The sequence below is a fragment of the Rattus norvegicus genome, chromosome X (genome assembly GCF_036323735.1).
Source record: "Rattus norvegicus strain BN/NHsdMcwi chromosome X, GRCr8, whole genome shotgun sequence".
Classification (NCBI taxonomy): Eukaryota; Metazoa; Chordata; class Mammalia; order Rodentia; family Muridae; genus Rattus; species Rattus norvegicus.
In genome coordinates this window covers 155568233-155594596 of record NC_086039.1, presented here as the reverse complement: position 1 = coordinate 155594596, position 26364 = coordinate 155568233, and the positions used below count along the sequence as shown (strand labels likewise).

Sequence of the window (26364 nt, the reverse complement as noted above, 5' to 3'; positions counted from 1 at the left end):
TATATAATAAATACTCAAGTTAATAAAAAAAAATAATATTCTGCTATACTTGCAAACAGGAGCATAGCCTTCATCACAGAGTCTTCATCCCATATCTGATGGAAACAGATCAACAACCAAACATTAAGAACAAGCTTGGGGAAATCCTGTGGAAGAGGTGAAAAAGAATTATTGAAGCCAGAGAGTTCAGGATACCACAAGAAACCCTACAGAACCAACTAACCTGGGCCTATAGGGGCTCACAAAGGCTGAACTGCCAAAGAGGCAGCATGCATGAGATGGACGTAGGCCCCCTACACATATGTAAGAGTTGTGCAGCTAAGTCTTTATGTAGAACCCTTAAAAACTGGAGCAGGGGCTGTTTTTTATTCTGTTGCTTGGCTTTGGAACCCTTTTCCCCTACTGGGATGCTTTGTCTAGATGTATCTAGTCCTATTACAACTTGATATGCAAGGCTGGTTGATATCCATTGGAGACTTCCTCTTCTCTGAAGAGAAAGGGAGGGGACATGGTGTATATGTGTGGAGGATTAGGAGGGGAGTAGAGAGGGGAAGCTGTGATTGGGATTAAATTAAACAAATAAATCAGTTAATTTAAAAATTACAATAGAAAGTAAATATTTCCTTTTCATTATTCTAGATCACTTGTTCTCAACCTTCCAATTGATGCAACACTACAATACAGTTCCTAATGTGATGGTCACAACCATAAAATTATTTTTGTTATTAATTTATAACTGTAATTTTGCTATTCTTATGGATTATAATGTGTTTTCTGATTATCTTAGGCAACCCCTGTGGAAGGATTGCTGGGCCCTCTAACAGGTCATGGTCCATAGATTAATAACCACTGTTCTTGATGCTCAGAGGCTCAAGATCAAGGTTCTGGTAGATTCAATGTCCCGGAAGTCCCCTCCTTCTGATTTATAAATGGCCATATTCTAGTTATTTCTGATCATGGTGGAAAGAGACCTTTTCCCTCTTCTCTTGTCTCCTCTCTCCTCTCCCCTCATCCTCTTTCCTCTCCTCTTCAACTCTGTTTTCCCCTCTCCTCTCCTCCCCTCCGCTCTCCTCCCATCTGATCTCCTTTCCTTTCTGATCATTGCTTCTCTTCTCTTTGCCTCTCCCTTTCACACCCCTTCTCTCCTCTCTCCTCCTTTTCTTCTCTTCTGTCATCACCTTTTCTTTTAAAAACACTAATTTTATCCATGATGATGTTGCATTCATGACCTAATTATTTCCCCAAATTTCTACCTGAAAACACTCTAACACTGTAGATTTGGATTTTAATATGTGAATTGTTCAGTCATCATAAACATTCAGTCCATAGCAATTCCTAGTTTGAAGCTTGGGAAAATTAGGCTCATAGAAAATAAGTGATTATATATAGCGAAGAAGCTAGTGAATGACAGGCCTACTCTGGAATGATGGTCTTCCAGAGTCCATGTGATTTCTTCTTGTTAGGATAACAAGCAACTTTTCTTTATTTTATTTTTTATTTATTTTTACACTCTAGATTTTATTCCCCTCCCGGTCCACCCTCCGACTGTTCCACATCCCATACTGCCCCCCCAAGCCCACCCCGGTCTATGTGAGTGAGGATGTCCCCAGCCCCCTACTCCACCAGACTTCTAAACATCCTGTGACCTCCAGCCTCTTGAGGGTCAGGTGCATCTTCTCTGACTGAACCCAGACCTGGGAGTCCTCTGCTGTATATGTGTTGGGGTCCTCATCTCAGCTGGTGTATGCTGCCTGGTTGGTGGTCCAATGTCTGAGAGATCTCGGGCGTCCAGGTTAATTGAGACTGCTGGTCCTCCTACAGGGTTGCCCTCCTCCTCAGCTTCCTTCAGCTTTTCCCTAATTCAACCACAGGGTTAGCAGCTTCTGTCCATTGGTTGGGTGCACATACCTGCATCTGACTCTTTCAGCTGCTTGTTGGGTCTTTCAGAGGGCAGTCATGATAGGTCCTGTTTTGTGAAAACCCCATAGCCTTAGTAATGCTGTCGTCAGGTCTTGGAGCCTCCCCTTGAACTGTATCCTCTTTGGGCCTGTTGCTGTACCTCCTTTTCCTGAGGCTCTTCTCCATTTCCATCACTGCAGTTCTTTCAGATGGGAAAAACTATGGGTCAGAGTTTTAACTGTGGGATAGCAACCCCATCCCTTACTTGATGCCCTGTCTTTCTGCTAGAGGTGGGCTCTACAAGTCCCCCCCCACTGTAGGGCATTTAATCTAAGGTCCCACTTTTGGGTCCTGAGAGTCTCTCACTTCCCAGGTCTCTGGTATATTCTGGAGGGTCCTCCCAACCTCCTTTCTCCCAAGGTCGCCTGTTTCCACTTTTTCTGCTGGCTCTCAGGGCTTCAGTCCTTTCCCCCCACCCAGTACCAGATCATGTTCCCCTCTCCCCCACCCACAGTCTCTTTCCTTCCCCTGTCCTTCACTCCCTCCCCGCTTATAGTTGCTTCCTTCTCCCTCCCAAATGAGACTGAGACATCCTCACTTGGGCCCTTCAGCTTGTTGACCTTTTTGAGTTTGTGGACTGTATCTTCGGTATTCTGTACTTTTTTTTTTTTTTTTGGCTAATATCCACTTATTAGTGAGAACATATCATGCATGTTGTTTTGGGTCTGAGTTACTTCACTCATGGTAATATTTTCTAGTTCCAGCCATTTGCCTGCAAAACTCAGGATGTCCTCATTTTTTTTTTACATTTTATTTATTTTTTTTATTAACTTGAGTATTTCTTATATACATTTCGAGTGTTATTCCCTTTCCCGGTATCCGGGCAAACATCCCCCTCCCCCCTCCCCTTCCTTATGGGTGTTCCCCTCCCAACCCTCCCCCCATTGCCGCCCTCCCCCCACCAGTCTAGTTCACTGGGGGTTCAGTCTTAGCAGGACCCAGGGCTTCCCCTTCCACTGGTGCTCTTACTAGGATATTCATTGCTACCTATGAGGTCAGAGTCCAGGGTCAGTCCATGTATAGTCTTTAGGTAGTGGCTTAGTCCCTGGAAGCTCTGGTTGCTTGGCATTGTTGTGATGTCCTCATTTTTAATAGCTGAGTAGTACTCCACTGTGTAAATGAACCACATTTTCTGTATCAATTCTTCTGTCATGGGACATCTGGGTTATTTCTAGCTTCTGGCTATCATAAATACGGCTGCTATGAACATAATGGAGCACATGTCCTTGTTATATGTTGGAGCATCTTTTGGGTATATGCCCAGGAGTGGTATAGCTGAATCCTCAGGTAGTACAATGTCCAATTTTCTGAGGAACCTCCAGACTGATTTCCAGAGTGGTTGTACCAGTTTGAAATACCACCAACAATGGAGGAGTGTTCCTCTTTCTCCACATTCTCACCAGCATCTGTTGTCACCTGAGTTTTTGATCTTAGCCATTTTGACTGGTGTGAGGTGAAATCTCAGGGTTATTTTGATTTGCATTTCCTGGTTACTAAGGATGTTGAACATTTCTTTAGGTGCTTCTCAGCCATTTGATATTCCTCAGCTGAGAATTCTTTGTTTAGCTCTGTACCCCCATTTTTTATTAGGGTTATTTGGCTCTCCTGAGTCTAACTTCTTATGTTCTTTGTATATTTTGGATATTAGCCTTCTATCAGATGTAGGATTGGCAAAGATCTTTCCCAATCTGTTGGTTGCTGTTTTGTCCTAATGACAGTGTCTTTTGCCATACAGAAGATTTTCAGTTTTATGAGGTCCCATTTGTTGATTCTTTTTTTTCATATTTTTTTATTAACTTGAGTATTTCTTATATACATTTCAAGTGTTATTCCCTTTCCCGGTTTCCGGGCAAACATCCCCCTCCCCCCTCCCCTTCCTTATGGGTGTTCCCCTCCCAACCCTCCCCCCCCCCCATTTGTTGATTCTTGATCTTAGAGCATAAGTCATTGCTATTTTGTTCAGGAAAATTTCCCCAGTACCCATGTGTTGGAGACTCTTCCCCACTTTTTCTTCTATTAGTCTGAGTGTATCTGGTTTGATGTGGAGGTCCTTGATCCACTTGGACTTGAGCTCTGTTCAGGGCAATATGAATGGATCAATTTGCATTCTTCTACATGCTGACCTCCAGTTGAGCCAGCATCATTTGTTGAAAATGCTATCTTTCTTCCGTTGGATGGTTTTTAGCTTTGTTGTCAAAGATTAAGTGACCATAGGTGTGTAGGTTCATTTCTGGTTCTTCAATTCTATTCCATTGATCAACCTGTCTGTCTCTGTACCAATACTATGCTGATTTTATCACTATTGTCTGTAGTAGAGCTTGAGGTTAGCGATGGTGATTCCCCAGCTATTATCATATTGTTACGAATTTTTTGTTCTTTTGAGTTCTTTGCTAAAAGGGGGGTCCTTTCTGCTGGGACAAACTCTAGGTAGTCTGCTCCCCTGAAGAGGCTACATCCTGAGGCATACTAGAGGATCTGCTGGACTCAGAGCTTTTGGTAAGAACACCCCCCGAAGTCCCACAGCTTCCACCAGGAGCCCAGTGGACTCAGGGAACCACCATCTCCCCAAAACCCCCACCTGCCAAATACCAATCCCCTCTGTCTGGTTCTTTCTGCTGGGACAGACTGCTGGCTAGTCTGCTCTGTGGAAGATGCTATATCCTGAGGCATACCAGAAGAACCACTGCACTCAGAGCATTTGATAGCACATCTTGAGACATCCCAGGAGATCCACTGCACCCAGGTCACCACAGCTTGAAGGTACCCCAGGAGTTCCTTTGTACGCAGGGCAACTGGGCAACTGACACCACAGTCTGAAGACCTCCAAGGGGCTTTATGGCATGTATGGCAATTGGCCTCCCTTCTGGAGTGTGACTGCACACAAGGAAACAGAAATCACAGTTCATAGAAGCACCTCCTGGAGGACAGTTTCACATAGGACAACAGTTTGACTGCTCCTCTGAAGACTCAACAGTATGAAGGCCTCCAAGGAGATCTACTGGCCAGGGCAACAAATCAGTAGCTTCTCTGCCCTTCTGAATATCCCTCAGTTGGAAGGCTCCACGGGAGGTCTGTTGGGAACGATGACCTTAAAACCCTCCATTATTGATGTTAATATTATGGTTAGGGTTAAGTATGGTTAGGACCATAACCATTTTCCATGGTTAAGTTCATGGAAAATCCCCAGCCAGCTACAGAAGACTAATACAAATCTGGTCAGGATGAATAATGATATGATAAAGTTCTGACCTTGCTGAGAAATACATCTGACGTCAAGATGCCCAATGTAGATGGCCTGTAACCTTTCTTAGAAACCAACATCCTGTTGACATCAGCTGAGCACACAAATACTGTGTCCTTGGCCTGCATAAATGTTTCACACTTCCCCCTCCCTCTGTTACCCCTTTTATGGTATAAATTCAGCCTTGGGAAAAAATAAAATTGTCGCCTTGATCAGACTCTTGTCTTGGCGTCCTTCTTCGTGTGTCTCTTGTCCCCCATTCTCTTCCAGGTATCCTCTGCACCCTTGTTGACAGAGGTCTGCTACCGCCAGGGCCACAGGCCTACTTGGAGCAACTCAGGGACAAAAGAGGAAGATTCCAGACAGAGTCACTCAGACCAGAAAACACTAGGGATAACCAGATGTCTAAAGGCAAGTGCCAAGACCATAAGCAACAGAAGCCAATATATGTGGGCATCATCAGAACCCAGTTCTCCCACCACAGCAAGCCTTGAATACATCAACATACCTGAAGATCTATCCTATCTATCACTCCTATCTCATGAAGATAATAGAGTCCTTTAGGGAGAATATAAATAACTCAATGAAAGAAATGCAGAAAAATACAGGTAAATAGGTAGAAGCTCTTAAGGAGGAAACAAATTCCTTAAAGAAATACAGGAAAACACAAACAGGTGAAGAACTTGCATAAAATGATCCAAGACCTAAAAATGGAATTAGAAACAATAAAGAAAAGACAAATGGAAGCAAACCAGGAAATGGAAAACCTAGGAAAGAAGTCAGGAATTACAGATGTAAGTATCAGCAACAGAATACAAGTGATAAAAGAGAGAACCTCAGGTGTAGAAGATACCATAGAAGAAACTGACACAACTGTAAAAGAAAATTCAAAACATAAAAAACTCCTAACCCAAACATCTAGGAAATTCAGGACACAATGAAAAGACCAAGTCTAGGAATAATTGGAATGGAAGAGAATGAAGATCCCTAGCTCAAAGGACCTGAAATGTCTGTAACTTTTCTTGATATGTGGATTATTGTTAAAACTACTGTGTGTTTTGTCAAGTGGAATATAGAATAGGATTTTTAAGAATACTTTATTCTTTGCTTTGTTTTTATCAGAAGTTACAGAAGGCTCTGACATACTAAGATGTAGTTTTTCCAAATCCTTAGGAAAATCTGTTGTTTCCATGGTCTCTTGTTGCTGCCTTACTTTGCAAATACGCCTCCAACAAAAAGCCAGCTAGATACTATTTTTCAAGGAGGAACAATTACATGCAGGTTAGTGGTTTATTAGAGTGCAGTGAGATAAGTCTCTGATTTATCTATTGAAATCTAAGAAACAATAAGAAAGTAAAATGCAACATTTGAGACAAAACCCTGGAGAATGAGTCAATATTTTACTATTGCCCTTTGAGATGGGTTAACAAGTTATTTGGCTTATAAATATTCTAGGGAGGGGGAATATAATTGATATTTTGGGTACCTGGTTTATTTCTGTTACAGTCTCCCTAATTCTCTTGAACAAGTGAAAGAGATAGAATTAAAACAGAGCCTAACAGAGAATCACATGAAAGTTCATAGATTATTTAAGAAGAAACAGACTAATTTATTATCCTTTAAATAAACAGAGTGACTTTGATCAGTCTTAGATCCTGGGAAGAACTTAGTGTTCCTTATATGGACAGATTTAGCTTTTTTCAAACTGACAAGGGTACTGAAGTAACTTGTGTAAACTTCACTTCTAGCTGCAGGCATTCTTCCATCCTTAATTTTATTATGTTTTATAAAACTTGTCAGAATAGGGAAGTCCCAAACCCGCGGATCCCGGCCCGCAGCAGCTCTCTGCTCCCAGACCCGGTGAGAGAGAGACCCAACCGCCTGGTCAGGTGGGCACTCCTGAGGCTGCAGAGCGGAAGAGACCACCAACACTGCTCACCCCTGCCCACATCCCTGGCCCAAGAGGAAACTGTATAAGGCCTCTGGGCTCCCGTGGGGGAGGGCCCAGGAGCAGCAGGACCCCTGTGCCTGAGACACCACCAGAACCAGAAGGAAACAGACCAGATAAACAGTTCTCTGCACCCAAATCCCGTGGGAGGGAGAGCTAAACCTTCAGAGAGGCAGACAAGCCTGGGAAACCAGAAGAGACTGCTCCCTGCACACACATCTCGGAGGCCAGAGGAAAAAGCCAAAGACCATCTGGAACCCTGGTGCACTGAAGCTCCTGGAAGGGGCGGCACAGGTCTTCCTGGTTGCTGCCGCTGCAGAGAGCCCCTGGGCAGCACCCCACGAGCGAACCTGAGCCTCGGGACCACAGGTAAGACCAAATTTTCTGCTGCAAGAAAGCTGCCTGGTGAACTCAAGACACAGGCCCACAGGAACAGCTGAAGACCTGTAGAGAGGAAAAACTACACGCCCGAAAGCAGAACACTCTGTCCCCATAACTGACTGAAAGAGAGGAAAACAGGTCTACAGCACTCCTGACACACAGGCTTATAGGACAGTCTAGCCACTGTCAGAAATAGCAGAACAAAGTAACACTAGAGATAATCTGATGGCGAGAGGCAAGCGCAGGAACCCAAGCAACAGAAACCAAGACTACATGCCATCATCAGAGCCCAATTCTCCCACCAAAACAAACATGGAATATCCAAACACACCAGAAAAGCAAGATCTAGTTTCAAAATCATATTTGATCATGATGCTGGAGGACTTCAAGAAAGACATGAACACACTTAGGGAAACACAGGAAAACATTAATAAACAAGTAGAAGCCTACAGAGAGGAATCGCAAAAATCCCTGAAAGAATTCCAGGAAAACACAATCAAACAGTTGAAGGAATTAAAAATGGAAATAGAAGCAATCAAGAAAGAACACATGGAAACAACCCTGGATATAGAAAACCAAAAGAAGAGACAAGGAGCTGTAGATACAAGCTTCACCAACAGAATACAAGAGATGGAAGAGAGAATCTCAGGAGCAGAAGATTCCATAGAAATCATTGACTCAACTGTCAAAGATAATGTAAAGCGGAAAAAGCTACTGGTCCAAAACATACAAGAAATCCAGGACTCAATGAGAAGACCAAACCTAAGGATAATAGGTATAGAAGAGAGTGAAGACTCCCAGCTCAAAGGACCAGTAAATATCTTCAACAAAATCATAGAAGAAAACTTCCCTAACCTAAAAAAAGAGATACCCATAGACATACAAGAAGCCTACAGAACTCCAAATAGATTGGACCAGAAAAGAAACACCTCCCGTCACATAATTGTCAAAACACCAAACGCACAAAATAAAGAAAGAATATTAAAAGCAGTAAGGGAAAAAGGTCAAGTAACATATAAAGGGAGACCTATCAGAATCACACCAGACTTCTCGCCAGAAACTATGAAGGCCAGAAGATCCTGGACTGATGTCATACAGACCCTAAGAGAACACAAATGCCAGCCCAGGTTACTGTATCCAGCAAAACTCTCAATTAACATTGATGGAGAAACCAAGATATTCCATGACAAAACCAAATTTACACAATATCTTTCTACAAATCCAGCACTACAAAGGATAATAAATGGTAAAGCCCAACATAAGGAGGCAAGCTATACCCTAGAAGAAGCAAGAAACTAATTGTCTTGGCAACAAAACAAAGAGAATGAAAGCACACAAACATAACCTCACATCCAAATATGAATATAAAGGGAAACAATAATCACTATTCCTTAATATCTCTCAATATCAATGGCCTCAACTCCCCAATAAAAAGACATAGATTAACAAACTGGATACGCAACGAGGACCCTGCATTCTGCTGCCTACAGGAAACACACCTCAGAGACAAAGACAGACACTACCTCAGAGTGAAAGGCTGGAAAACAACTTTCCAAGCAAATGGTCAGAAGAAGCAAGCTGGAGTAGCCATTCTAATATCAAATAAAATCAATTTCCAACTAAAAGTCATCAAAAAAGATAAGGAAGGACACTTCATATTCATCAAAGGAAAAATCCACCAAGATGAACTCTCAATCCTAAATATCTATGCCCCAAATACAAGGGCACCTACATACGTAAAAGAAACCTTACTAAAGCTCAAAACACACATTGCACCTCACACAATAATAGTGGGAGATTTCAACACCCCACTCTCATCAATGGACAGATCATGGAAACAGAAATTAAACAGTGATGTCGACAGACTAAGAGAAGTCATGAGCCAAATGGACTTAACGGATATTTATAGAACATTCTATCCTAAAGCAAAAGGATATACCTTCTTCTCAGCTCCTCATGGTACTTTCTCCAAAATTGACCATATAATTGGTCAAAAAACGGGCCTCAACAGGTACAGAAAGATAGAAATAATCCCATGCGTGCTATCGGACCACCACGGCCTAAAACTGGTCTTCAATAACAATAAGGGAAGAATGCCCACATATACGTGGAAATTGAACAATGCTCTACTCAATGATAACCTGGTCAAGGAAGAAATAAAGAAAGAAATTAAAAACTTTTTAGAATTTAATGAAAATGAAGATACAACATACTCAAACTTATGGGACACAATGAAAGCTGTGCTAAGAGGAAAACTCATAGCGCTGAGTGCCTGCAGAAAGAAACAGGAAAGAGCATATGTCAGCAGCTTGACAGCACACCTAAAAGCTCTAGAACAAAAAGAAGCAAATACACCCAGGAGGAGCAGAAGGCAGGAAATAATCAAACTCAGAGCTGAAATCAACCAAGTAGAAACAAAAAGGACCATAGAAAGAATCAACAGAACCAAAAGTTGGTTCTTTGAGAAAATCAACAAGATAGATAAACCCTTAGCCAGACTAACGAGAGGACACAGAGAGTGCGTCCAAATTAACAAAACAGAAATGAAAAGGGAGACATAACTACAGATTCAGAGGAAATTCAAAAAATCATCAGATCTTACTATAAAAACCTATATTCAACAAAATTTGAAAATCTTCAGGAAATGGACAATTTCCTAGACAGATACCAGGTATCGAAGTTAAATCAGGAACAGATAAACCAGTTAAACAACCCCATAACTCCTAAGGAAATAGAAGCAGTCATTAAAGGTCTCCCAACCAAAAAGAGTCCAGGTCCAGACGGGTTTAGTGCAGAATTCTATCAAACCTTCATAGAAGACCTCATACCAATATTATCCAAACTATTCCACAAAATTGAAACAGATGGAGCCCTACCGAATTCCTTCTACGAAGCCACAATTACTCTTATACCTAAACCACACAAAGACACAACAAAGAAAGAGAACTTCAGACCAATTTCCCTTATGAATATCGACGCAAAAATACTCAATAAAATTCTGGCAAACCCAATCCAAGAGCACATCAAAACATTCATCCACCATGATCAAGTAGGCTTCATCCCAGGCATGCAGGGATGGTTTAATATACGGAAAACCATCAACGTGATCCATTATATAAACAAACTGAAAGAACAGAACCACATGATCATTTCATTAGATGCTGAGAAAGCATTTGACAAAATTCAACACCCCTTCATGATAAAAGTCCTGGAAAGAATAGGAATTCAAGGCCCATACCTAAACATAGTAAAAGCCATATACAGCAAACCAGTTGCTAACATTAAAGTAAATGGAGAGAAACTTGAAGCAATCCCACTAAAATCAGGGACTAGACAAGGCTGCCCACTCTCTCCCTACTTATTCAATATAGTTCTTGAAGTTCTAGCCAGAGCAATCAGACAACAAAAGGAGATCAAAGGGATACAGATCGGAAAAGAAGAGGTCAAAATATCACTATTTGCAGATGACATGATAGTATATTTAAGTGATCCCAAAAGTTCCACCAGAGAACTACTAAAGCTGATAAACAACTTCAGCAAAGTGGCTGGGTATAAAATTAACTCAAATAAATCACTTGCCTTCCTCTATACAAAAGAGAAACAAGCCGAGAAAGAAATTAGGGAAACGACACCCTTCATAATAGACCCAAATAATATAAAGTACCTCGGTGTGACTTTAACCAAGCAAGTAAAAGATCTGTACAATAAGAACTTCAAGACACTGAGGAAAGAAATTGAAGAAGACCTCAGAAGATGGAAAGATCTCCCATGCTCATGGATTGGCAGGATTAATATAGTAAAAATGGCCATTTTACCAAAAGCGATCTACAGATTCAATGCAATCCCCATCAAAATACCAATCCAATTCTTCAAAGAGTTAGACAGAACAATTTGCAAATTCATCTGGAATAACAAAAAACCCAGGATAGCTAAAGCTATCCTCAACAATAAAAGGACTCCAGGGGGAATCACTATCCCTGAACTCAAGCAGTATTACAGAGCAATAGTGATAAAAACTGCATGGTATTGGTACAGAGACAGACAGATAGACCAATGGAATAGAATTGAAGACCCAGAAATGAACCCACACACCTATGGTCACTTGATTTTTGACAAAGGAGCCAAAACCATCCAATGGAAAAAAGAGCATTTTCAGCAAATGGTGCTGGTTCAACTGGAGGTCAACATGTAGAAGAATGCAGATCGATCCATGCTTATCACCCTGTACAAAGCTTAAGTCCAAGTGGATCAAGGACCTCCACATCAAACCAGACACACTCAAACTAATAGAAGAAAAACTAGGGAAGCATCTGGAACACATGGGCACTGGAAAAAATTTCCTGAACAAAACACCAATGGCTTATGCTCTAAGATCAAGAATCGACAAATGGGATCTCATAAAACTGCAAAGCTTCTGTAAGGGAAAGGACACTGTGGTTAGGACAAAACGGCAACCAACAGATTGGGAAAAGATCTTTACCAATCCTACAACAGATAGAGGCCTTATATCCAAAATATACAAAGAACTCAAGAAGTTAGACCGCAGGGAAACAAATAACCCTATTAAAAAATGGGGTTCAGAGCTAAACAAAGAATTCACAGCTGAGGAATGCCGAATGGCTGAGAAACACCTAAAGAAATGTTCAACATCTTTAGTCATAAGGGAAATGCAAATCAAAACAACCCTGAGATTTCACCTCACACCAGTGGGATTGGCTAAGATCAAAAACTCAGGTGACAGCAGATGCTGGCGAGGATGTGGAGAAAGAGGAACACTCCTCCATTGTTGGTGGGATTGCAGACTGGTAAAACCATTCTGGAAATCAGTCTGGAGGTTCCTCAGAAAATTGGACATTGAACTGCCTGAGGATCCAGCTATACCTCTCTTGGGCATATACCCAAAAGATGCCTCAACATATAAAAGAGACACGTGCTCCACTATGTTCATCTCAGCCTTATTTATAATAGCCAGAAAATGGAAAGAACCCAGATGCCCTTCAACAGAGGAATGGATACAGAAAATGTGGTACATCTACACAATGGAATATTACTCAGCTATCAAAAACAACGAGTTTATGAAATTCGTAGGCAAATGGTTGGAACTGGAAAATATCATCCTGAGTGAGCTAACCCAATCACAGAAAGACATACATGGTATGCACTCATTGATAAGTGGCTATTAGCCCAAATGCTTGAATTACCCTAGATTTCTAGAACAAACGAAACTCAAGACGGATGATCAAAATGTGAATGCTTCACTCCTTCTTTAAATGAGGAAAAAGAATACCCTTGGCAGGGAAGGGAGAGGCAAAGATTAAAACAGAGACTGAAGGAACACCCATTCAGAGCCTGCCCCACATGTGGCCCATACATATACAGCCACCCAATTAGACAAGATGGATGAAGCAAAGAAGTGCAGACCGACAGGAGCCGGATGTAGATCGCTCCTGAGAGACACAGCCAGAATACAGCAAATACAGAGGCGAATGCCAGCAGCAAACCACTGAACTGAGAATAGGTCCCCTATTGAAGGAATCAGAGAAAGAACTGGAAGAGCTTGAAGGGGCTCGAGACCCCAAAAGTACAACAATGCCAAGCAACCAGAGCTTCCAGGGACTAAGCCACTACCTAAAGACTATACATGGACTGACCCTGGACTCTGACCCCATAGGTAGCAATGAATATCCTAGTAAGAGCACCAGTGGAAGGGGAAGCCCTGGGTCCTGCTAAGACTGAACCCCCAGTGAACTAGTCTATGGGGGGAGGGCGGCAATGGGGGGAGGGTTGGGAGGGGAACACCCATAAGGAAGGGGAGGGGGGAGGGGGATGTTTGCCCGGAAACCGGCAAAGGGGATAACACTCGAAATGTATATAAGAAATACTCAAGTTAATAAAAAAAAAAAGAAAAGAAAATACATTTGCCTTTACTACGTATTACTAGAAAGGGAAATTTTCTCTTTCCTATAATTTTGTACTTATACTACTATACATTTTTATGTCTATTATATGTGTTCATCCAACTCTTAGTTATGGAGGTCAAAATAATCCAAATAAAATTAAATAATGTAAAAAAAAACTTGTCAGAATAATAGGTGAATAAAGTAAATTGGTATCTAAAAATGAACTTTATAGTGTGTTTTAAAGTATTTAACAGCTTATCAAAATAGTTTTATTAATTCTCTTAGAATTTCAGACGTATTTCAATCACATTCACTCCTCTCTCAACTCTTCCAATCTCCTCCCCTATTCTATACCCACCTAACTTTCTATACTTATTTTCATAAAACCTCCCAAGTCCAGTTAATGCTGCCTATATAGAGAGCACTAACTTTCAAAGGATCACATTCTTAAAAGTAACTCTTTTTCTCCTGGAATCTACCAATTACCAATAATCCTTCATCTATAAATGGAACATTTTTGACCTCTTCTCCTTAAATTTGGGTTGTGTCTGGCTTGAACTTATAGAGTATTATGCATGTTGTTCCAACTGTTATGAGCTCATGTTTGCAAATGCCCTATTATATCCTAAAAGTAATGTTTTCTTATAGTCAAACCCCTCTGGCTTTTACAATCTTTCTGACAATTCCATGATATTCCCTGTGCCTTCTGTGGAAAGGTGTAATGTAGATATTCCATTTAAGTTGAATATTCTGCAGTCTTATCTTCTTTACCTGGGTCAGTTGTGAGTCTCTGTTAATCACAATCAACTATAAAAAGAAAGTTTTCTGATGAGGTTTCAGAGATTAATCTGTAGGTATAATGATAATCCATTACGAGTTGGTTTAATACTATATCTCTTTAGCAACGTAAGAGACACAGGTTATCTTCTAGGGCCTATTTTCTGTAGGATCGATATTCTGTATAGACATAGATTCTCAGCCCTAGTAATTGTGCCAGATATGGGTTCTATTTTATGAAGCAGGCTTTGAATACAATCAGAAAAATATTGGTTACTCCTATGATGTTTGTGCTGCTTGTTACCAGGGTCATATCTTGTTAAGCTGGTAGTTATATAACTTAAATGTTCATAGCTGAAAATATTGATGATTACTTTTCCCTCTTTGGCAAAGTACATTAGCATGTCCCTGCACTATGAAAGCTAGATGGTAGGGATGAAGCTTTCAGGCCATTTTTCTATGTCCTATGACACAAGTGCATGGCATCTGCAGCAATAAGGTATCACTGTCAATTTCTATAGGGAAGATAAGAGCAGGGACAATACCATGTAATATTTATGGGTATATGAAACCTTATTTGCTAATGACTCCAAAAGAGATAAGTCATACTTAGTGTTGAGTTTTCAATTTGTTGCCCTATGGTGTCTAGGAGAGGCATTGTTTGTCTGTTATAGGGTAACTACATTTGAATATAATATATTTTTATATCTCTATATAGATTATATATTTATAATCTACATATTAGTTATTAGGAAGCTTCTACAGTAGTAGCTTTTTGTGTGATTTTTCAGAAGGGTTTTAGTGTTATTTATGTATTTTTATATTTTGATATATTTTTCCATCAACTAAGGGATATTATGATTCTAGACCCCACTAAAAATTTCCATCTTGTTATAGTAAATATAACTGGAAATTTTATGTATCTGGAGAAGAAATTTAGAAAATGCATAATCTTTGATTTTGATGCAATGATTCTACTACAGGAAATAATAATTTTTGTTTCTTAGACAAGAAGTATATATGTTCACGGCTCCAGCTCATATGTAGCAGAGGATGGCATTGTTGGGCATCATTGGGAGGAGAAGTCCTTGGTCCTGTGAAGGCTTGTTGTCCCTGCATAGGAGAATGCTAGGGCACTGAGTCAGGTATGGGTAAGCAGGTGGGAGAGCACCCTTACAGAGGCAGAGGGGAGACTGGAGGGGATAGAGGGTTTGTGGAGGGGACACTGGGAAGGGTAATATCATTTGAGATGTAAACAAATTAGATAATTAATAATTTTTTAAATGTGAGTCTAGTATATTCACTGTTAAATTCAGGAATAAGTTTTTAAAGTTCCTGCTTAAGACTCATACATTAAGATAAGGCCATATTAAGGAGGCCACAATCACAATAAAGAGGACATAAGGATTGCAACTAAATACAGCAATATTTTAAAGACACTGGAGATACATTTTGTTTGTTGATATAATGGAACAGAGCAAGACTAGATAGAAGAAAAAACTCAGTGATTCATTTCACAAAGAGGTTTGTCTAACTAAATCAAAGGCAGGAAAGCCCTAGCTAATTTTTTTTTTTACAAATTAAACACAAAATTTTTCCAATATACCAAAAGCATAAAACATGTTATAAATGATTCAGATACACCAGTGTTAACTTTTACTAAATGCAAGTAACAGTTCTGTTCTTCCCGGCCTTTCTTCACTACATCTTCAGTATTTTATCTCATTTTCCCAGGTTAAATGATTTTATACAATGGTGTGCATTGTTGCTGTGAACATTTTAAAATCCAAACTATCTACTTCTATACCTGTAAACAATATATAATATAATCTTTTATAAAGTATTTTTATTTTTATTGGTTATTTTATTTATTTGCATTTTGAATGTTATCCCTTTTCTCGGTTTCCCCTCTGCAAACCCCCTATCCCTTCTCCTCCCCCTGCTTCTATGAGGGTGCTCCCCCCCACCCACTTCCATCTCCCCACACTGGCGTTCCCCTACACTGGGGCATCGAGCCTTCACAGGACCAAGGGTTTCATCGCACATTGATGCCAGACAATGCCATCCTCTGCTACATATGCAGCTGGAGCCATGGGTCCCTCCATGTGTACTCTTTGGTTGGTGGTTTAGTCCCTGGGAGCTCTGGGGCAGGGTCTGGTTGGCTGATATCATTATTCTTCCTATGGGGTTGCAAACCCCTTCTACTCCTTCAGTTCTTTCCCTAACTCCACCATTGGGGACCCTGTTCTCAGTCCAATGGTTGGCTGCTAGCATCTGTCTGCATCTGTATTTGTCAGGAGTCATAATAAGACAAGCTGAATAATAGTGGGTGATCTTCCTGAGATGGCCTTCTTTGGATTATAACATAATATGTGACAGATTTGCTCTTATTGGACAAGGCTGTAAGAGAACTCATTTTAGGAAAGATTCCTGCTATTAATATGCTTTTCCTGTTATTATTAAACATATATAACAATCACTAAGTATTATCACACCCCTTTGTAGCAGGTCTTTGCAGATCTACGAAGATGCACTGTCTTGTAGTAATGCTGTATAAACAAATAGATGATGTCTTACGTCTTAATGATGATTCTATAAGAATTCCTAAAATTATATCAGGGATTATTAAGCTCTTTTATAGAGGGACTGTTATTAAGTCTTTTTCTGATAGTCAGTGAGAACTCTGTCTGTCTCCCAAGTGTCACCAGTTAATTGCTCTTAGATGGTAACCAGACTTTCTTCTACTCATATAGCACATTCCAAGAGGTTGTAAAACAATTAACCAAAGGTCATAAAAAGGGAACTAGTGATTTATTATAGGTGCTAGGACAGAGGATAAAATATTGACTGGGTTTATCTATACAAAACTTCACTAATAACTTAGTTATGGTTTTAAACCTTTAGTGAACCTGTGGAGCTGAGACAGGTGATGGATGGTTAGCCAGATAATTACTCCTGATGGATATGCATGCAAACACACTCTGTGGTAAACTTGTATTTCACTTTATGATTTCATTTTTGTGTGAACCTGCAATGAACCATTTAACATATGATCATGCATTCTGAAAGATGTATAAGTACCAAGGACAAAGAGATGAGAAGCAGATAGAATAGGAACTTTTTTCCCTTACTAGAATTTTTTCCCTTCCCCCACTTAGAAGAATTTTTCCCTTTCCCTGCTTAGGATTTTTATGCTTTTCCCCTTAGATAGCTTTCATAGGAAACTTTTTTTTACAACTTAGTAATATATGCTATAATCAGTTTTCTAAGTTTCCCTTTTTCTTCCTGTGACTTCCAAGGGACAGCTTGAAAGTTAAAGAGGTGCAGTTCCTGCTGAGATAGAAGAAAGGCCACATTTCCCTAATCCTCTGCTGTTAGTCAACCACCTAAGCCAGCAGCCTTTTACCCTCAGAAAGAGCAAGAAAGTTTTTAAGACTTTTTAGAAGTTATCATCAGCTTTCAGTACACTTAGAGAGCTAGAACATCCTGAGACCCTCAGATGTTAAAACCATCACCACAGTCATATTCTGTGCACTCCTCCACTACCCTTTCTGGGCAACGAGAATCCTGGCATGTATGTGTCATGCTCTGGCAGAGTCTCTCAGGAGACAGCTATATCAGATTCCTCTCTGCATCCACCTCTTGACATCTGCAATACTGTCTGGGTTGGGTGGCCATATATGGGATGGATCACCAGGTGGGGCAGGCTCTAGATGGCCTAAGTCACTGCTCCACACGTTATCTCCATATTTCATCCCGTGAGTATTTTTCACCTTCTAAGAAGGACTGAAGCACCCACACTTTGGTCATCCTTGTTCTTGAGCTTCATGTGGTCTGTGAATTGCATTTTGGGTAATTTGAGCTTTTGGGTTAATAATCACGTATTGGTGAGTGCATATCATGTGTGTTTTTCTGTGATTGAGTTACCTCACTCAGGATGATATTTTCCAGTTCCATCCATTTGCCTATGAATTTCATGAAGTCATTGTTTTTGATAGCTGAGTAATACTCCATTGTGTAAATGTACCACATTATTTTCTGTATTCATTCCTCTGTTTAGGGACATCTGGTTCTTTCCAGCTTCTGGCTATTATAAATAAGGCTGCTATGAACATAGTGGAGCATGTGTCCTTGTTGTATGTTCGAGCATCATTTGGGTATATGCCCAGGAGTGGTATAGCTGGTAGTAGTATGTCCAATTTTCTGAGGAACCTCCAGACTGATTGCCAGAGTGGTTGTACCATCTTGCAATCCAACCAACAATGGAGGAGTGTTCCTCTTTCTCCACATCCTCACCAGCATCTGCTGTCACCTGAGTTTTTGATCTTAGCCATTCTGACTGGTGTGAGGTGGAATCTCAGGGTTGTTTTAATGTGCATTTCCCTGATGACTAAGGGTGCTGAACATTTTTAGGTGCTTCTTGGCCATTCAATATTCCTCAGAGAATTCTTTGTTTAGCTCTGTACCCCATTTTTTTATTTTTTACATTTTATTTTTTTTATTAACTTGAGTATTTTTTATATACATTTCGAGTGTTATTCCCTTTCCCGGTATCCGGGCAAACATCCCCCTCCCCCCTCCCCTTCCTTATGGGTGTTCCCCTCCCAACCCTCTCCCCATTGCCACCCTCCCCCCCAGTCTAGTTCACTGGGGGTTCAGTCTTAGCAGGACCCAGGGCTTCCCCTTCCACTGGTGCTCTTACTAGGATATTCATTGCTACCTATGAGGTCAGAGTCCAGGGTCAGTCCATGTATAGTCTTTAGGTAGTGGCTTAGTCCCTGGAAGCTCTGGTTGCTTGGCATTGTTGTACATATGGGGTCTCGAGCCCCTTCAAGCTCTTCCAGTTCTTTCTCTGATTCCTTCAACGGGGGTCCTATTCTCAGTTCAGTGGTTTGCTGCTGGCATTCGCCTCTGTATTTGCTGTATTCTGGCTGTGTCTCTCAGGAGCGATCTACATCCGGCTCCTGTCGGTCTGCACTTCTTTGCTTCATCCATCTTGTCTAATTGGGTGGCTGTATATGTATGGGCCACATGTGGGGCAGGCTCTGAATGGGTGTTCCTTCAGTCTCTGTTTTAATCTTTGCCTCTCTCTTCCCTGCCAAGGCTGTACCCCATTTTTAAATAGGGTTATTTGATTCTGTGGAGAATGGCAAGATGGCCATTTTTACAATATTTATCCTGCCAATCCATGAGCATGGGAGATCTTTCCATCTTCTGAGATCTTCCTCAACTCTTTTCTTCAGAGACTTGAAGTTCTTGTCATACAGATCTCTCACTTGCTTAGTTAGAGTCACACCAAGGTATTTTATATTATTCGTGACTATTCTGAAGGGTGTTGCTTCCCTATTTTCTTTCTCAGCCTGTTGATCCTTTGAGTAGAGGAAGGCTACTCTTAGAATTCATTTTATATCCATCCACTTGTTGAAGTTGTTTTTCAGCTGTAGGAGTTCTCTGGTGGAACTTTTGAGGTCACTTAAGTAATATTTTTATAATGTACATAAATGTGTGAAACCGTATTTTATTTTGAACCCATGTTAGAGAGTCTTTTTATGATTTTGTTACCTAAAATATAGTCAGGGAAACAGTAGTTTAAACATTTCTTGTGAGCTTGTTACAAATGATAAGGTAGAAGTCTCCATTCTCGACTTACTATAATAGATTTGACTTTTATTAAACAAAACAAAGCAAAACAAACAAGATCTCCCAGGTGATTTGTGTGTACATCAACTTTAGAGAAGCTTTTTTTTCCCTTTGGTGGTTAGCAACCCTGGAGGAAATGAAATTAAGTACAAATTCAGCAATTGATTAAAGAGCAGCTAATCTGTAATATCTATAATTGTTTTCACACTCAGGGTTTTGATCTTGTGGCTTATATAATCAAATGTCACATTATTCTTTTTGTGGTTTTTATGTCATGAGTCCTGGTTACAGATTTATATTTATCAAATGGCAAAGGTAACTTGACATTTATTTTAATCCAACATATTGTGATTTTTCTATTTGTACCTACTATATTTTTCTTTCTTCACGTTATATCCAGGCTGAGATTAATAAAAGAAAAAAAAGTTAAAACAATTGATTAGAATTTCAAACCTATGATGTGTAGCTATATTCTATGTAGAATATAGGTTAATGATGTTGGCTGGTGCTAATATAGTAAATAAAATAGAGCAAGAGTGCTGTAACAATCATAATAAAAGCAAAATGAAATAGATACTATTTTGAAATTTCCCAAGACTGTCTACCTGCATTGCTTGTCTCATTTCATTATATTATTTTACTTTTGAGATTATAACGATTAAATGTGTCTTCTTCCTTACTCCCTCTAAAATGTCTCATTTACTTATCCTCACTCTATTAATATCTATGACTTCTTTTTATTAAATGTTTTATATATATATATATATATATATATATATATATATATATATATCAAGATGTCCTCTTGGAGACTTGGGGGGAGGAGGAGAAGATATGGGATGGGGAGCGGTCAGGGTTGAGGGTGGGACAGACCAGGAGGGAGATTCCTAAATACATCTTGCTCAGCCCATAGAATATTATCTGTTTGTGTTTTCAGTGATGATCATTTTGCCACCTCTGCAGTTTTCAGTTTTCTGCAGGCACTTATAGTTCTTTTTATACGGTTGCAGCCTCATAGGCTTTTCTCTGATCTGTTTGGCCATCGTTGTTGTCTTTGTTTGGCTCACAGTTGGAGAGTGATTTTGTTGAGACTTTATGGATATAGCTTCTGACACAACTACAAGATATAACCTTACAGGAAATTCCTTGTCCTTCTGGCTTCTAACAGTCTTTATGCCCTCTCTTCTACAAGATTCATTTAACCTTAGGAGTTCCAGTGTTTTGTAGACAGGTATCCATTGTACCTGGCCTCCACAACTCTGCATTTTTATTGGTTTTCTTTTTTTTATTGGATTTTTAAAAATTTATTTACATTCAAATGTTATCCCCTTTCCCGGTTTTTCTTCCAGAAAACCCCTATCCCCTCTCCCTCCCCCTTCTTTTATGAGGGTGTACCCCTCGCCAAAAGCTCCCTTCCCTCCTCCCCACACTGATATTCCCCTACAATGGGGGGGGGGGCTTGAGCCTTCCCAGGACCAAGGGCCTCTCCTCCCATTGGGACCTCTGGTAGGAGACAGCTGTATCAGGCTCCTGTCAGCTTGCACTTCTTGGTATCAGTAATACTGTCTGGGTTTGATGGCTCTATGTATATGGGCTGGATCCCCAGTTGGGGCAGTGTCTGGATGGCCTTTCCTTAGAGTCTGTGTCACAAAGAGAAGCTTACTTGATGAATGGTGAGGACTACATTTACCTCTGGATATAAGGACAAATGTTTGTAGATAGTGCTTATGGAATATGGTAACTTAGTAAATTGATGTTTGTAGATTCTCCTCCAATAACCATGACTTCAGTAGCACTGAGTAGTTAGCTAGGTTTCTCATACCAGGCATGGCTTCCTTTTTTTTTTTTTATTAACTTGAGTGTTTCATATTTACATTTCGAGTGTTATTCCCTTTCCCGGTTTCCGGGCAAACATCCCCCTAATCCCTCCCCTTCTTTATGGGTGTTCCCCTCCCCATCCTCCCCCCATTGCCGCCCTCCCCGCAACAGTCTAGTTCACTGGGGGTTCAGTCTTAGCAGGACCCAGGGCTTCCCCTTACACTGGTGATCTTACTAGGCTATTCATTGCTACCTATGAGGTCAGAGTTCAGGGTCAGTCCATGTATAGTCCTTAGGTAGTGGCTTAGTCCCTGGAAGCTCTGGTTGCTTGGCATTGTTGTTCATAAGGGGTCTCGAGCTCCTTCAAGCTCTTCGAGTTCTTTCTCTGATTCCTTCAACGGGGGTCCCGTTCTCAGTTCAATGGTTTGCTGCTGGCATTCGCCTCTGTATTTGCTGTATTCTGGCTGTGTCTCTCAGGAGAGATCTACATCCGGCTCCTGTCGGCCTGCACTTCTTTGCTTCATCCATCTTGTCTAATTGGATGGCTGTATATGTATGGGACACATGTGGGGCAGGCTCTGAATGGGTGTTCCTTCTGCCTCTGTTTTAATCTTTGCCTCTCTATTCCCTGCCAAGGGTATTCTTGTTCCCCTTTTAAAGAAGGAGTGAAGCATTCACATTTTGATCATCCATCTTGAGTTTCATGTGTTGTGTGCATCTAGGGTAATTCAAGCATTTGGGCTAATAGCCACTTATCAATGAGTGCATACCATGTGTGTTTTTCTGTGATTGGGTTACCTCACTCAGGATGATATTTTCCAGTTCCAACCATTTGCCTATGAATTTCATAAAGTCATTGTTTTTGATAGCTGAGTAATATTCCATTGTGTAGATGTACCACATTTTCTGTATCCATTCCTCTGTTGAAGGGCATCTGGGTTCTTTCCAGCTTCTGGCTATTATAAATAAGGCTGCGATGAACATAGTGGAGCACGTGACTTTTTTATATGTTGGGGCATCTTTTGGGTATATGCCCAAGAGAGGTATAGCTGGATCCTCAGGCAGTTCAATGTCCAATTTTCTGAGGAACCTCCAGACTGATTTCCAGAATGGTTGTACCAGTCTGCAATCCCACCAACAATGGAGGAGTGTTCCTCTTTCTCCGCATCCTCACCAGCATTTGCTGTCACCTGAGTTTTTGATCTTAGCCATTCTCACTGGTGTGAGGTGAAATCTCAGGGTTGTTTTGATTTGCATTTCCCTTATGACTAAAGATGTTGAACATTTCTTTAGGTGTTTCTCAGCCATTCGGCATTCCTCAGCTGTAAATTCTTCGTTTCATGGCTTCCTCTTATTGAATCTGTCTTAAGTCTAATTAAAGATTGTTGTTTACTGCCAAGGGATGCTTTCCTCTGCTGTACCCATAGGGTTATAAGGCCATGTGCATCATTGGTTTGCTTCCTAACCTAGGTAGGGGTCTTGGTTGACCTTCTCCTTTGGAAACTTGCATGTTGCCTTCTGATACCATGAAAGCTAGCCCTTGGGGAGTGGACATTGGATCAGTTCCAGCTCAGGGTCCATAGGCCTTGTTTCTGAAGTGTGTATTGTCTTCAGCCATAGGAATATTCCTTCTATCTGTAGGGGAATAGGCAACCAAAGGCAACAACAATAGGCTGTATGTTTTGGAACAGTTCAGGTTAACAACTCACCCAAATATTGAACAGAAGCTGCTAACCCCTGTGGTTGAATTAGGGAAAAGCTGGAGGAAGCTGAGGAGGAGGGCAACCCTGTAGGAGGACCAGCAGTCTCAATTAACCTGGACCCCCGAGATCTCTCAGACACTGGACCACCAACCAGGCAGCATATGCCAGCTGTTATGAGGCCCCAAACATGTATACAGCAGAGGACTCCCAGGTCTGGCTCCAGTGAGGGAAGACGTACCTAACCCTCAAGAGACTGGAGGCCCCAGGGAGTAGGAAGGCCTGGTGGGGTGGGTGTTGAGGAGTGGGGACATCCTCTTGGAGAGTTGGGGGAAGAGGATGAGGTATGGGATGGGGAGCAGTTGGGAGTGCGGGGGGGGGAGGGGAGGGCAGCAGACCAGGAGGGGGAATGAAGTCCGGACTGTAAAAAAGGATTAAAGAATAAAATAGACTGTCTAGAAGCAGCTGCTCAGATCACTCTCTAACCTCTGTCTTCAGCTTACTGCCTTTGCTCCAGAATTTACCATGTCCATCGGAGTGACTCAGATATCCTACAAGATGTCCACCTCTGGTCCCTAGGGCCTTCAGCAGCCGCAAGTTCATGAGTGGACCCTGTGTCATAACAGCTCTTCCAGCTTTTCCTTGGTGGGCAACAACAGCAGCAGCTTCTGGGGAAGCCTGTGCACCAGCGTGAGTCTGGGCAGCTTTGGTGGGGCTGGTGCCAATGTCATCACAGTAGTCATGGTGAACCAGAGTCTGCTGAGCCCCTTTGAGCTGGAGGTGGACCCCCTACATCCAGGCTGTTGGCACTCAGAAGAGGATCAGATTAAATCCCTGAACAAGTTCGCCTCCTACATTCACAAGGTATGCTTCCTGGAGCAGCAGAACAAGATGCTGGAGTCCAAATGAAGCCTGTTATAGCAGCAGAAGACATTGAGGAGCAACGTGGACATGTTTGAGAGCTATCTATATCAACAACCTCCACTGGCAGTTAGAAGCCCTGGGCCAGGAGAAGCTGAAGCTGGTGGCGGAGCTTGGCAACATGCAAGACCTCGGGGAGGACTTCAAAAATAATTATGATGATGAGATAAACAAGTGTACAGAGATGGAGAATGACTTTGTCCTCATCAAGAAGGATGTGGATGAAGCACACATGAACAGTGTGGAGCTCGAGTTCTGCCTGGAAAGACTGACCAACGTGATCAACTTCCTCCAGCAGATCCATAAACAGGAAATCCATGAGTTGCAGTCTCAGATCTCAGAAATGTTTGTGGTGCTGTCCATGGACAACAGTCGTTTGCTGGAGTCGTTGCTGAAGTTTGTGCCCAGTATGAGGACATCACCAAGCACAGCTGGGCTGAGGCTGAAACCATGTACCAGATGAAGTATGAGGAATTGAAGACCCTGGCTGGGAAGCATGGGGATGATCTGTGCCACACAAAGACCGAGATCTCTGTGATGAACTGCAACATCAGCCGCCTGCAGGTGGAGATTGAAGCCCTCAAAGGCCAGAGGACAACCTTGGAGGTGGCCATTGGTGATGCTGTGCAGCGTGGGGGGATGGCCATTCAGATACCAATGCCAAGCTGACTGAGATGGAGAATGCCCCGCAAAGGGCCAAGCCAGCTATGGCGAGGCAGCTGTGAGAGTACCAGGAGCTGATGAACGTCAAGCTGGCGCTTGACACCGAGATCGCCACCTACAGGAAGCTGCTGGAGGGCGAGGAGAGCAGGCTGGAGTGTGGGATGCAGAACATGAGTATCCAGACTGAGCTCATCCTGGGGGACTCACTGGTCCTCGTTTCAGCTATGGAATGAGCTCCTTCCAGGCCAGCTTCAGTTTTGTCTGGAGATCCAGCACTTTTAGCTGCACTAAGGCAGTGGTTGTGAAGAAGATTGAAACCCGCGATAGGAAGGTGGTGTCCGAGTCTTCCGATGTCCTGTCCAAGTGAATGGCCACTGAAGTCATTGCCAGCTTGAGCTCCTGCAGCTGCTCAGGGGTCACGGGGAGATGACTGTGTGGCAGAGTGCAGAGAACTAGAGACCCACTCGAGGATCAGTACTAATCCTCAGGCCAACGTTGGGAGGAATTTCCTATTTGGAATATCCCCTCCCCGCCTTCTACCCAAACCCAGTTCAATCGTATTTCCCAAAATAAAGTCTCAGCTGGTGCTATGAACTAAAAACAAAACAAAGCAAAACAACATAAAAAATAAGACAAAAATAATTTTTCTGGGAAATAAACATCCAATAATGTTTTAACAGAAAACGTTTAAAAGAAAACTCAAAAGAGGGATATCCATACCTGGTATTTGGCCTTGTCCCATTTTAAAGAAGAACTATTGGATTCTCTATGCTGGGACAAAAGGACAGATACAATTTTTCAATCGTTTTAAATTTAAGGAAGACAAGAGATTATAGGCATTAATATGATTTTTAAACCAGTAAAGTATTGACTTACGTTGGATTATAGAAGCCAGTAAGTCTTATCATCTTCTACCTTCAAACAAAAGAACCAGTGCAGCAGATGGTATACTCCAGGATAAGGCCACTGACTTTTTTTTTAAAGTGGTCAGAGGAAAAGGAAAGCGGTAAAGTCTCACTTTGGGTTTATGACATCTGTAACCATAAGTTCTTAAAATAAATTTACAATACTATGTATGTGTTCTATCTTGTGGAGCAGGCATTTGATCCTATCTTAGTGGTTTGTTAACCCTATACCATTCATACCACTATAGTGCCTTCTGCACTTCACGTTCACAAGATTTAAAACTATTTATAAATCTCGCTATATATTCTAAAGAGAGAACCAGATAGGAAAAGAACAGAATTACTTGTGCTCTTTCCTGGTTTTCTTTTTTTTTGGAGCTGGGGACCGAACCCAGGGCCTTGCGCTCTACTGCTAAGCTAAATCCCCAACCCTCTTTCCTGGTTTTCTATTGCCTAAACCTATCCATTCTCTAGATTCCTTTGTATTTTGCCATGAAATATATTTTTGAAG

The 26364-nt window shown here is 41.4% G+C and overlaps 1 pseudogene; it reads left to right on the top strand.

Annotated features, from left to right (window-relative positions):
• The first annotated feature begins 23889 nt into the window (after positions 1–23889).
• On the top strand, positions 23890–25315 carry Krt8-ps2 (keratin 8, pseudogene 2; annotated as a pseudogene).
• Positions 25316–26364: the final 1049 nt, after the last annotated feature.